The following is a 13,316-nucleotide window of genomic DNA, read 5'->3' on the forward strand; positions in this document are numbered from 1 at the left end:
ACTGAGTACATGGGGAAAAGAATAGATTTTTGGTCAATGTAGCTTAAATAAATACTTATTTGTTATATAATACATTATAAAAAGCTGATGTATGTATTTCGACGTGCTCAACAAATGTTCTTGATAAGCTTGAGAGAATCCAACCATAGATAGTGGGTGCCTCATCCATCGTTGTTTTTAATGAGTAATATACTTTTACAGACAAGAACTGCCTGCGCTACGAAGTGTTGTTGAAAACATGGCCTTGAATTAAAACAAACTGAAAGTTTTTTTTTCTGGTTCATACAGTACTTATGGACATGAATTGATCCTTGAGCGTGGTCAGGGAGTTTGTCGTTTCATGTTCATACTGATTCGTAGATACTTTCTACCAAATCAATTTCTGTCCGTCAACAGGAGACACCATCTGGAAGACTTAAGCGGCACACTTGAGATCGGCGTCGTCGTTTATCCAATCGAGAACTCTGTTTATAGGTAAACCACTATCGGTCTTGCTATAGAACGGGTAACAAAATGGATTAAGGGCTAGAAGTCTTCTTTTTATGGTGGAATCCGAATTCTTACTTGATGACCACTCAATGATCCTGTTCCAATATACTAGTGCTGAAATTTTACGGATCGGCGCGTGTCGTGACTTGGAGCCGCTTGAGTACTGGATTGAGACGACGGAAGCCACCTTCTGATTGGAAATACAGCGAAAACGTGTGACAGATCGGTACAATCAAGCTGACTGTTGAATGCAGAATGATGAATTTTCCTTAGAAACGGACATGCATAGCAATGATTTGTTTATGGAAATAACAAAAAAATCCCCGCAGCTCCATGAATCTCATAATCAACGTTCAATTAGCGATACCCGTTAACGTTAATTAAACGCAACCCGTTGACGTTGACGCTAACTGCTATGAAAATCAACGCAACGGCGTTAACGTTGACCAACAAACAATTTAACGTTAACGGCGTTGATCGTTGATTAACGTTAACAACCCTGCTTCGTACTGCACTCCCAGCAAATCGCGCGCAAAATAAAGGCTCCCCCAGATCTAAGCGACGTTTTACGGCGACAGCGACAAAAAAACGTCGCGATTTCGCTGATGCACTGTTTGATAAGCCACAGCGACGCGATTTCGCAGCGATTCGCGTCGTGTCAGTGGAAACCATAGAAGAGTGCTTGCAGCGACACAACAACGAAATCGTGTCGCTGTCGCCGTAAAAAGTCGCGTAGTTTTGGGGGCAGGGCTGGCATCTCCTCAGTGAAAACAGAAAAACACAAAGAGCGCGCACTTTGTGTTGATCATGAATTCGAGTGCAGTGCGACAGCTACACTTTCTCACTGGTTCTTCCCTCTTTGACGCCTCTTTGTGTTTCTGCTCTCGCTGCAATGCATCCTTCGACACAAAGTGTTGATGGAAAATGGTGAACACACACTCTTTGTGTGGCTCATTGAGTACCTACCGAATGCTTCTATAGGAGCTTCTATTGTGGAACATATGGGAGTATTTTTGGAACGGGACCGACGAGTAGATGCCGGAAATCGATGTCTGACGCCATTTTGAAATCCAAGATGGCGACTTCCGGTTTGCAAAAATCCCTTCAAGCCCATGCAATATGGGTATTTTTGGAACGGGACCGACGAGTAGATGCCGGAAATCGATGTCCGTTGTCGTTTTGGAATCCAAGATGGCGACTTCCGGTTTGTGAAAATCACTTTGAGCCCATGCAATATGGGTATTTTTGGAACGGGGCCGACGAGTAGATGGCGGAAATCGATGTCCGGTGTCGTTTTGGAATCAAAGATGGCGACTTCCGGTTTGTGAAAATCACTTCAAACCCATGCAATATGGGTATTTTTGGAACGGGGCCGACGAGTAGATGACGGAAATCGATGTCTGACGCCATTTTGAAATCCAAGGTGGCGACTTCCGGTTTGCAAAAATCCCTTCAAGCCCATGCAATATGGGTATTTTTGGAACGGGACCGACGAGTAGATGCCGGAAATCGATGTCCGTTGTCGTTTTGGAATCCAAGATGGCGACTTCCGGTTTGTGAAAATCACTTCAAACCCATGCAATATGGGTATTTTTGGAACGGGGCCGACGAGTAGATGACGGAAATCGATGTCTGACGCCATTTTGAAATCCAAGATGGCGACTTCCGGTTTGCAAAAATCCCTTCAAGCCCATGCAATATGGGTATTTTTGGAACGGGACCGACGAGTAGATGCCGGAAATCGATGTCCGTTGTCGTTTTGGAATCCAAGATGGCGACTTCCGGTTTGTGAAAATCACTTTGAGCCCATGCAATATGGGTATTTTTGGAACGGGGCCGACGAGTAGATGGCGGAAATCGATGTCCGGTGTCGTTTTGGAATCAAAGATGGCGACTTCCGGTTTGTGAAAATCACTTCAAACCCATGCAATATGGGTATTTTTGGAACGGGGCCGACGAGTAGATGACGGAAATCGATGTCTGACGCCATTTTGAAATCCAAGGTGGCGACTTCCGGTTTGCAAAAATCCCTTCAAGCCCATGCAATATGGGTATTTTTGGAACGGGACCGACGAGTAGATGCCGGAAATCGATGTCCGTTGTCGTTTTGGAATCCAAGATGGCGACTTCCGGTTTGTGAAAATCACTTTGAACCCATGCAATATGGGTATTTTTGGAACGGGACCGACGAGTAGATGACGGAAATCGATGTCCGGTGTTGTTTTGGAATCCAAGATGGCGACTTCCGGTTTGTGAAAATCACTATGAGCCCATGCAATATGGGTATTTTTGGAACGGGACCGACGAGTAGATAGCGGAAGTCAATGTCTGCCACCTTTTTAAAATCTAAGATGGCGAAATCCGGTTTAAAGAGATTTTCACAAATCTTGGATTCCAAAATGGCGTCGGACATCGATTTCCGCCATCTACTTATCGGCCCCGTTCCAAAAATACCCATATCGCATGGGCTCAAAGTGATTTTCACAAACCGGAAGTCGCCATCTTGGATTCCAAAACGACACCGGACATCGATTTCCGTCATCTACTTGTCGGCCCCGTTCCAAAAATACCCATATTGCATGGGTTTGAAGCGCTTTCCACAAACCGGAAGTCGCCTTCTTGGATTCCAAAATGGCGTCGGACATCGATTTCCGCCATCTACTTATGGGCCCCGTTCCAAAAATACCCATATCGCATGGGTTCAAAGTGATTTTCACAAACCGGAAGTCGCCATCTTGGATTCCAAAATAGCGTCGGACATCGATTTCCGCCATCTACTTGTCGGCCCCGTTCCAAAAATACCCATATTGCATGGGTTTGAAGCACTTTGCACAAACCGGAAGTCGCCATATTGGATTCCAAAATGGCGTCAGACATCGATTTCCGTCATCTACTTATCGGCCCCGTTCCAAAAATACCCATATCGCATGGGTTCAAAGTGATTTTCCAAAATGGCGTCATACATCGATTTCCGTCATTTACTCGTCGGCCCCGTTCCAAAAATACCCATATTGCATGGGATCAAAGTGATTTTCACAAACCGGAAGTCGCCATCTTGGATTCCAAAATGACGTCGGACATCGATTTCCGTCATCTACTCGTCGGCCCCGTTCCAAAAATACCCATATTGCATGGGTTCAAAGTGATTTTCACAAACCGGAAGTCGCCATCTTGGATTCCAAAACGAAACCGGACATCGATTTCCGTTATGTATTCATCGGCCCCGTTCCAAAAATACCCATATCGCATGGGTTCAAAGTGATTTTCCAAAATGGCGTCATACATCGATTTCCGTCATTTACTCGTCGGCCGCGTTCCAAAAATACCCATACTGCATGGGTTTGAAGCGCTTTTCACAAACCGGAAGTCGCCATCTTGGATTCCAAAATGGCGTCGGACATCGATTTCCGCCATCTACTTATCGGCCCCGTTCCAAAAATACCCATATCGCATGGGCTCAAAGTGATTTTCACAAACCGGAAGTCGCCATCTTGGATTCCAAAACGACACCGGACATCGATTTCCGTCATCTACTCGTCGGCCGCGTTCCAAAAATACCCATATTGCATGGGTTTGAAGCACTTTGCACAAACCGGAAGTCGCCATATTGGATTCCAAAATGGCGTCAGACATCGATTTCCGTTATGTATTCATCGGCCCCGTTCCAAAAATACCCGTATCGCATGGGTTCAAAGTGATTTTTCAAAATGGCGTCATACATCGATTTCCGTCATTTACTCGTCGGCCCCGTTCCAAAAAAACCCATACTGCATGGGTTTGAAGCGCTTTTCACAAACCGGAAGTCGCCATCTTGGATTCCAAAATGGCGTCGGACATCGATTTCCGCCATCTACTTATGGGCCCCGTTCCAAAAATACCCATATCGCATGGGTTCAAAGTGATTTTCACGAACCGGAAGTCGATATCTTGGATTCCAAAACAACACCGGACATCGATTTCCGTTATGTATTGGAACGGGGCCGACCAAAAATACCCATATTGCATGGGTTTGAAACGCTTTTCACAAACCAGAAGTCGCCATCTTGAATATCAAAACAACAACGGACATCGATATCCGACATCTATTCGTTGGTCTCGTTTTAAAAATACCCATGTTATAAGGTAAAAAGAGCCAAATTGTGTACACTTTGAGCATGTTTTGCCAACACACTCCGTCAGCATTACTCTTTGCGTAATCGCTTACACTCTCTTTCCTACTGCGTGCCCTCATTGTGTTATTGTTGTTACACTTTGCGCGCGTCTGTCTCCTCTTTGTGCAGTGGTTAAATTCTGCTCTTTGCGCGCATTGTGCGAGTTGATGCCAGCCCTGTTTGGGGGAGCCTTAAGGCGGAACCATCCAACCAACTCGTTTGCTCGGGCGCTTCCCAGGCACTCAGAGGAGTGAGAAAAGGGCTGTGAGAGACAAAAACCTAGTTTTTAGAAAATAAAATTTAAAGTTTTTTCATTCCAAACAAATTGTAAACAAGCTAATCTTCTACGAACTTTTTTTCTCTGTTGGACGAAAAATCACCTAAGAATAGCGTCTGAAAGCTTAAAATCTGTAGAATATTTGAACATATTTAGCTTAGAACCGACCAAAATGTAACTAACATCTCTTTGCGTTAGTGCTCTTCAATAGAGATTACCATTTATAACACACAAAAATATTGTTCATCAAAGTGTTTCAACAACTGTAACGGAGTTGAATATTGAAGGATGTTACTGCAAAAAAAAAGAAGAAATTATACTCTTTTTCATCATAAGCTTTTTCATGAATACTGCCCTGAAAAGCAAATCAATTCCATCTGTAAAAAGCAGGCAATGATAAAATTTATTGAGAAGTTGAAAATACAAATATTTTGAAAAATCCAGGAGATTGGAGCATGTTTCGATCCTTATAAAACTGTCACAATTTGCTCTTCACTCTGATACAATGCCGAGAAAAATATAAAGACAACCAAAGCATGATTCATTTTTGTATAACACGGTGCAGAAATCAATGATGGAACTGATGTGCCATGACACATAACCGACAATTCGACTTGGTATTTTTTTCTTGATTTCACTGATTAAAAAATGCTCGTATCTTAGTGCGGCTGACATATCTTCGAAAGATATGTTGAAAACTGTTATCAACGCAATTTTTATCAAAATGAAGATGGAACTGACTTGTGATTTACGTTCGTTACTTATTTGGGTCCATTTTCTCCAGAAATAGTACACTGTGCAATGCACTGAGTGGCCTGCCATTGATTGTGTTGGTCAGGAATCACAATGCACTCTCCCGTGACTGTCAAAAGTGAAGGCGCGAACTAAATTTATGGGTTATGTATCAACGGTTGTCTTATAAATCTTCTTCGTTTAAACAATCAACTAGATTCCAACTGATGGTTATTTTTCTCAAGGTGTTCAAATACTAAACAGAATATTCCAAAGTGATAGAAATTCATTTGAATGAAAAAAATACATTATTACAAATTTTTAAAACCAATCCCTTGCTCAACATTGGCATCATATTGATAAAAATATATCATTGCATTGTCCTTGCGACTTGTAAAGTAGTGATGGATTTATTTAAATTTGAACGAAACGACTTTTTTTAGTTTTTCATGAATGCTGATAAATGAATAATAGATTACTGAGCTATTTAAAAGCCACTAACCGAACCAGTCCGATCTTAAAGAGTTACAGATTGACTTTATATCGAACATTCATAAAGCCATCAACGACCACACCGTCTCTACCTGAGTGCTCTCTCTCAAATCGATATTACGGTTCTCACCACCAACACAGCTTCGCGTTTCGACAGGACATTCTCTCTTCGCAATTTTCCGCCCGCTGTGAGTTCCCAATTTTTCGCCCCCAATGTGCTCCCCCACTCGTTGTCGGCTTTTCCTGAAATTTTCCGGTCGACCTACCAAAAGCACCAAGAGCTTGCGGGGAGTTTCAGTTCGCGTTGGTCTTTCGTCCTGTTCGGTTCGGATACGGAAATTATCCCGTCGATAAGGCGCGTTTCGCCCCATCAGTGCTAAGTCTAGTGGTATCAACAGCAATAGCAGTAAGATACGGTACAGCATCTCACGTCTCTTCTCGTTTTGGGGTTGGTGTGTTATCAGTGTTCGGTGCTCCCCAGTTAAAGGGTGATGACGGTGTGCCTAAAATTGTTATTAACGAAAAAATGACTATCAATTTTGCACTCACCACTTTAGCATACTAGCTTTCTTTCTATGTATTTGAAAATGTTTCGTCGAGGGTATTAAAAGAAATTGTGATTTGAAAATTGTGTGTTATTTTTATTAGTATATTTTCATAGTTGAAAACAGTTCCATTCATGAACGAATCATATGCTTATCCTTGAGATTCACATGCAGCATGGAAAATATATATATATATATATATTATATATATATATATATATATATATATATATATATATATATATATATATATATATATATATATATATATATATATATATATATATATATATATATATATATATATATATATATATATATATATATATATATATATATATATATATATATATATATATATATATATATATATATATATATATCTCAGATTTAGAGTTCTGGTAACTAACCTGAAGTGTACAATTTGACAGATAACTTTGAATTATTCTAACGATTAAAGTTTTTAAGTTTTACAATCAATCCTTCATGTCCACTGTTGAATGCTTTTTCTATGTCTAGAAGACCAAACTAGCTGGAATGCCCTCAAATTTGCTACAACAAATCAAATTTGTTACACATAAATTGATAAGTGGTCGGAAATCCATATTGGAATCTGAACTGTTCATCGGCAAAAAATATTTTTTTAAGTGAGCCATAATTCGGTTCAAAATACATCTTCAAAAAGTTTAATAATAGAGGAAAGCAAGCTTCTTGGACGATAACTAAAAGCTTCTGCAAGATTTTTGTCTGCAGGTTATTTTTCCATTTGTCGGCAAAATATGCCAACTGTAAAAAAAAATGTTTAATATATCAACCAAAATTATCAAACCATTTAAATGCTGAATGTGGAGCTTATGTATATTTGAATTATTTACGGGTTTTTTCCGAACATAAAAATAGTTTAAGAGATGTCGCACAGAATCTTCGAAACACAATTAGCTTCAATTGCCCTGATGAAACATTTTCAAAATCACGGAAACGATGTTCGTACACCATACCTTTCGAATGGTAGGTGCAGAATTGACGTTCATTTTTTTTTTTCATTAATAACGGTTTTGGACACTCCGCGATGTCCTTTAGTTGGGAGTGGGTGGCACAGTTGTTGTATGTACTGCGTGAATACATAGCCATCTTTACATGTGCTCCGAGAGATCTAGCTTACGAATTACATAGCAGCCAGGACGACGACGACGAGGACCATACGATGATGATGCCTGAAAGGCAAAACACAGATACTTGATATGGTCCAGGGAACCCCGCTGTGAATATTCGGTGGTGGTGCAACTGAAAGCAAGCCCCAAGTGGCGAAAAGAGTGCGAGTGCAAAAAACGAAAGAAGGAAAATTGATTTTCTTATCAGTAACGCGCGGCTGTTGGGTCGGGAGTGTGGGTGCCGGTGGGGAAAACAAGGACCGAGTGGAGCCGTGTATAGGTACGACGACGACAACTACGCGAGCCCAGAATCGATCGATCCTCGGTTCAGCATTGCATGGCGTTTGATGCGTGGCGAAAGCAACACCCTCCAGTGCACACTGGGCGAAGAATAGTGTTTAGCCAGACAAAACCTCTAATGCCTATGAGAAAATCTATGCGATATTATCAATGATTCCATCAAACAGCTAGAAGGATTACTGATAAAAATTAAATTCCTAAAATTCTGCCATCTTCAAGCTTAAATCAATCACTTAATTTGTCAAATTTAGATTCTCCACTATTACTACAGTGAAACCTCCATGAGTCGATGTTCCATGACTCGATATCGACTCATGGAACCATACTAAACATAGAATTTCATGGTTACTATGCTGCCATTATACGCATAATTGTCCCATGTTCAAAAATATGCAATCGAGAAAAACGCACTTAAAGATTTAAACACATTTAGGACTCGTATTGACTATGTGTGTGGTAAATTAAATTAAAATCTTTACAATAGTATAAAGAATAGCGTGTTTATTAGAGTCAAGAGTTTGTGTTATGGGAAAACAGTAAATTTAGCTACGAAATTCAAAGTGGAGCTGTTATGCCTAGAAATAAGGGGTTTTTGGTGAATTTCTACGCATAACAGTCCCATTGATAGTAGTGACCAATTATGTGCTAAGCATACTGCTGTAGATGACCGTTCTTACATATAGATTATACAGAATGTAGATGACGTATATCCTCAAAACTATGTTAAGGCACCTATTGAAGGCTCAAGTGACATATATCGAACGGAGCCACGTGAGTGAAAAATTACGATTTTATAGATTGGGATGGAAAGCAAAGTTTCCAGTATGTGTGATAAAAAAAAATGTATGGGTTAGTGAAAAAAAGAGTAGCTGTAAGTAAGTAAGTAAGTTAGAGAGTTTCTAAGATGTAATAAATTCGTATATCGACTCTTCCAGCTGCAGGCTTGACAGAAACTTATCTGCGGAGTAAATATTTAACTCATAACATACAACACAAATCTTCACACGATTTGACATTTCTTTGGACTTGGTTTGCAAAATCATGATATTTGATACATGTATCACAAATTAAGTTTTGGAATCGCCAACATATTTGCCACTTGCACCGAAGAACTAGTTATTCGGAATAACCCAGTATGTGGCCAGGTCATCTAAAACCTCTTGAACTACTCTTCTTTTGACTTAATTTGCAAATTCACGAAGTTTGATATGTCGCAAGATAGGTCTCAGAACCGCCAATATAATGGCCACTTGCTCTGGGGAACAGGGTATCCAAAACAACCTGGCATGTTATCAAGTTATCCATGAACGTTTTTTTTTTTTTTCCTTGTCTGTAGAGCCTTTTACCCACTGCGTCCAATAATTAGGAATATTGTGGTATGACCCATATTTAATTTTGTGCTCATCAAATATCCTCTCACAATTGAGATGTGGTGGACAATGGTTGATGGAGCACGTTATCCCAACTAGGCTCAACTCGTTTTATAAAGTTTATTACCCTGTTTGGATTGCATTGCCAAACTTCGGAGGGCTCCAATAACCCTTTTCCAAATGTTGACAACCTTTGATTGAACAATGCTCCACAGCTGCAAAGCAAGTGTTCAGCGGTTTCGTTTTCGTTCAAACAAAATCGACATTCTGAGAATTGGATTTTTCCAATCTTGTAAAGGTAATACCTGCTCGGGCAGTGACCAGTCATCAGACCGGTTATTACCCTGGTATTCTTTTTATTAAGATTTAATATGGCCCGGGCTTTTGACAGACTGGGTCTAATAAATCTTTTCGCTTGCTTGGCTGTATCCGTGGCATTCAAATTAGTTTCTACCATGGACATTTCCCAAGTTCTTAGTTTCATCCTAAGAGTACTCTCAGGAACTCCACAAAAAGGTTCAGGGCCGACGAAGCTCGAAGCTGCACCCTGTCTTGCTAGATTGTCGGCGATTTCATTCCCTTCAATACCACAATGGCCGGGAACCCAGTACATCGTTACTTCGTTCCTACTGGCCAATTGCTTCAAAGAGAGAATACATTCCCACACTAACTTCGATTGACATGTAAATGCCTTTAGCGCATTTAATGCTGCTTGACTGTCCGAGAAAATACAGATCTTAGCAAACCTGTAATTCCTTTTGAGACAAACATTTGTGCATTCTAAAATTGCTTGAATTTCAGCCTGAAATACAGTGGGGCTGCATCCCATAGCTATAGACTTACTAATACCGGGATCAAAAACTCCAGCCCCGGTATTTTCGCCCATCTTTGACCCATCGGTGTAAAATACAACAGACCCTGGACGTAAACTTGGCCCACCAGATTCCCACGTATTGCGGTTTGGTTTAACCACTTTGAAGGGCACATCATAGTTTGTCTTCGTTATCATCCAGTCTTCTACTGTTTTTATATCAGAGTTCAAGTTGAATTCCTTGATGATCTTCAAGTGTCCCATCAGATCACCATCTAGTATTTTATTGTAACGGATAAATTGCAAGGCATTTTTTGCAGCTTGCAGTTTAACAAATTGATGCAAAGGTAGTAAATTGAGAAGGGCATCCAAAGCAACTGATGGTGTGCTTTTCATTGCCCCAGTCATAGATATACACGCAAGCCTTTGTAACTTAGCTAACTTCTTTTGAGTGGTTACCTCATTTGTTTCAGGCCACCACACCAGTGAAGCGTAAGTAATTTTAGGTCGCACTATTGCTGAATAAATCCAATGTACCATGTTTGGGCGTAGGCCCCAGGTTTTCCCCAAGGCTTTATTGCAGACCCACAGGGCATTTGTACCCTTAGTTATGATCTTATTTAGATGAGAATTCCAGTTCAATTTCTTGTCCAGAGTTACACCAAGGTGTTTTACTTCTTCCGAGAACAGAATTCGAATTCCATCCAAAAAAGGCTGTTTGAGGTTCACCTTTTTCCTCCTTGTAAAAGGAACAATAACTGTTTTCGAAGGGTTTACATTTAAGCCCTCACTTCTGCACCATTTGAGAGTACTGTTTAACGCAGATTGCAACCGATTGGAGATTGTGTCATCATATTTTCCACGAATCACAATGGCCACATCATCTGCGTATCCAATAACCTCAAAACCTTGATCCTTTAGATTTTTAAGGAGTTCGTCTACTACTAACGACCAAAGTAAGGGCATGAACGTTTAAATTACTCTTCTTTAGCCTTGATTTGGGATTTTATGAATGATGTTGGTTTCAGAACCGACAATTTAGTGGCCATTTTCCCCAGGGAACCGGGTTGGGAATAAAATTGCATTTTGAGAATAAAATTGCGTGGCAGTGCCCAATAGGCCGTCCCTTATTTTTCGAAAATGCGAAATGTTATAAGTTCGTCATTGTAAAGTGCTCGTTTTGGTAAGAAAAAAAATCAGATAAAAATGTGAAGTCTGTACGTGGACGCCAAGTGGTCCCCCAACGGCCCTGAATTCATTAGGTGTAGATGACCCCTTGAGCGTAATCGTGCTCGCTGCTCTAGTGCACGCAGCATGAGTACGAAATACCACCAGTAACAAATTGTTCTGCGCGCGTTGATAATCAGCATAGAAGTTTGTTTTCTTTGGGAAGATTTAAATATTACGTAACGCAAAATTTGTCAAATTTAGACCCCCTCCCTCTACCACATAACAACTTTTGTATGAAAAAAAAAAAAATTTTTTTGTAAGGACCGTAACACTACGGAAGAACCCCTCCCCCTGTTGTGTTTCGTAATATTTGGACGATCCCTTCGTAGTTTTGAATTTTATGTCAGCGTGCAGTGTTATGAAGATATCCACAATATAAAATATTATTTTACCTAAAAGTCCATGCTGATTATCAATTTGTTACTAGTGGCTTTTCGTACTCATGTTGCGTACACTAGAGCAGCGAGCTCGATTTGTCGCACAGGGTTCATCTCTACCTAATACCTTTAGGGTAGTTGGGGGACCACTTAGCGTCCACGTACGGACTTCAAATTTTTATCTTACCAAAACGAGCACTTTACAATGACGAACTTTTAACATTTTGCATTTTCGAAAAATAAGGGACGGCCTAGTATCCAAGTAGCTCTGCATGCACCCTACTACTGAAAAAGTGATCATAAACAAACAAAGTCTTCCATATATTTCAATATGGCACATTTAGATTGAAGATGTAGTAGTTAATAATGCTTAATTCAAAATAAATTGACGCTTATATTTAGCTGTACGGTAATCCAATCCGCATGGTTATTAAATTAATTAACTCATTACGCGTGGTAAAGATAGACAAATCATGGGTGAAATTATGAAAAAAATCCACGTACTCGGCTGGGATTTGAACCCAGGACTCTTGTATGCTAGACGAGCGCTTTACCAACTAAGCTACCGAGCCCGTAAAACGCTCGTCTAGCATACAAGAGTCCTGGGTTCAAATCCCAGCCGAGCTCGTGGATTTTTTTCATATTTTCACCCATAATTTGTCCATCTGTACCAGGCGTAATGAGTTAATTAATTTAAATTTGTTCATGCATTTTAGAAGGCTCTTGCTTGTAATTCAGTCAAACAGATGTAACCATAACTACTGTTTACAATATTAACAAAGTATGGTTCACCATGAGGAACATTGATGTCAACCAACAAGCAATCTGCTAACAGCAAATCTAGAGGCAACATAACAAACATAGTAACTATAAATTATACTAATGAAATGAATGATCGATATTGGAAAAATCTAGAATTGGGCAATATTAACAACTGCATTATCACTTTTATGATAACTTTTTCTGTGGTGTATGATGGTAATTAGAATATTGAATACCAAATATCCATAAAAAGACAACCTTATTTCCCGAATAATTTCTTGTAAAATGCAATTTGACTCTCACGAAATTGCTACAGTAATGATTGAGTAACTAACCTGATCCTGAGTAATTTTTGATTTTTTTGTTTATGTTTAAAAGATCCCCAAAATCTCCTATGTTTTATGATTTAAATATTGTATCGGATACAGAATAAACAATTCAGTACACAATAAATTTGATTTGGGAGAAAAAGTTGAATTAATTACGAAAGAAATCGTGTTTAGGGGAATTGGGGCAAAAATAGACAAAAAAATATATGCTCCCACTATCTCCTATCAATGAGGCTAACGGCAATCGATCATTTAGATCAAAATCGTTTACCCAAACTATCGCACATCGTTTGAAAATGT

At 39.9% G+C, this 13,316-nt stretch overlaps 1 protein-coding gene and 1 long non-coding RNA gene across 2 annotated transcripts in view; one reads left to right on the plus strand and one right to left on the minus strand.

The window, feature by feature from the left end:
- Positions 1-73: 73 nt before the first annotated feature.
- On the minus strand, positions 74-983 carry LOC110675313. Its single transcript, XR_002499361.1, has 2 exons — positions 565-983; positions 74-494 (listed from the first exon to the last, which is right to left on the minus strand). It is a non-coding gene; the product is annotated as an uncharacterized LOC110675313 (long non-coding RNA).
- A 5,432-nt stretch (positions 984-6,415) lies between these two features.
- Positions 6,416-13,316, plus strand: part of LOC110675138 (protein pygopus-like) — a 165,615-nt gene continuing 158,714 nt past the window's right edge. Inside the window, exon 1 of the mRNA XM_021839519.1 lies at positions 6,416-6,557. The gene's annotated coding sequence lies outside the window, so the exon portion shown is untranslated. The remainder of the gene's footprint in view (positions 6,558-13,316) is intronic.

This window comes from Aedes aegypti, chromosome 2 (genome assembly GCF_002204515.2).
Source record: "Aedes aegypti strain LVP_AGWG chromosome 2, AaegL5.0 Primary Assembly, whole genome shotgun sequence".
NCBI classification, from domain to species: Eukaryota; Metazoa; Arthropoda; class Insecta; order Diptera; family Culicidae; genus Aedes; species Aedes aegypti.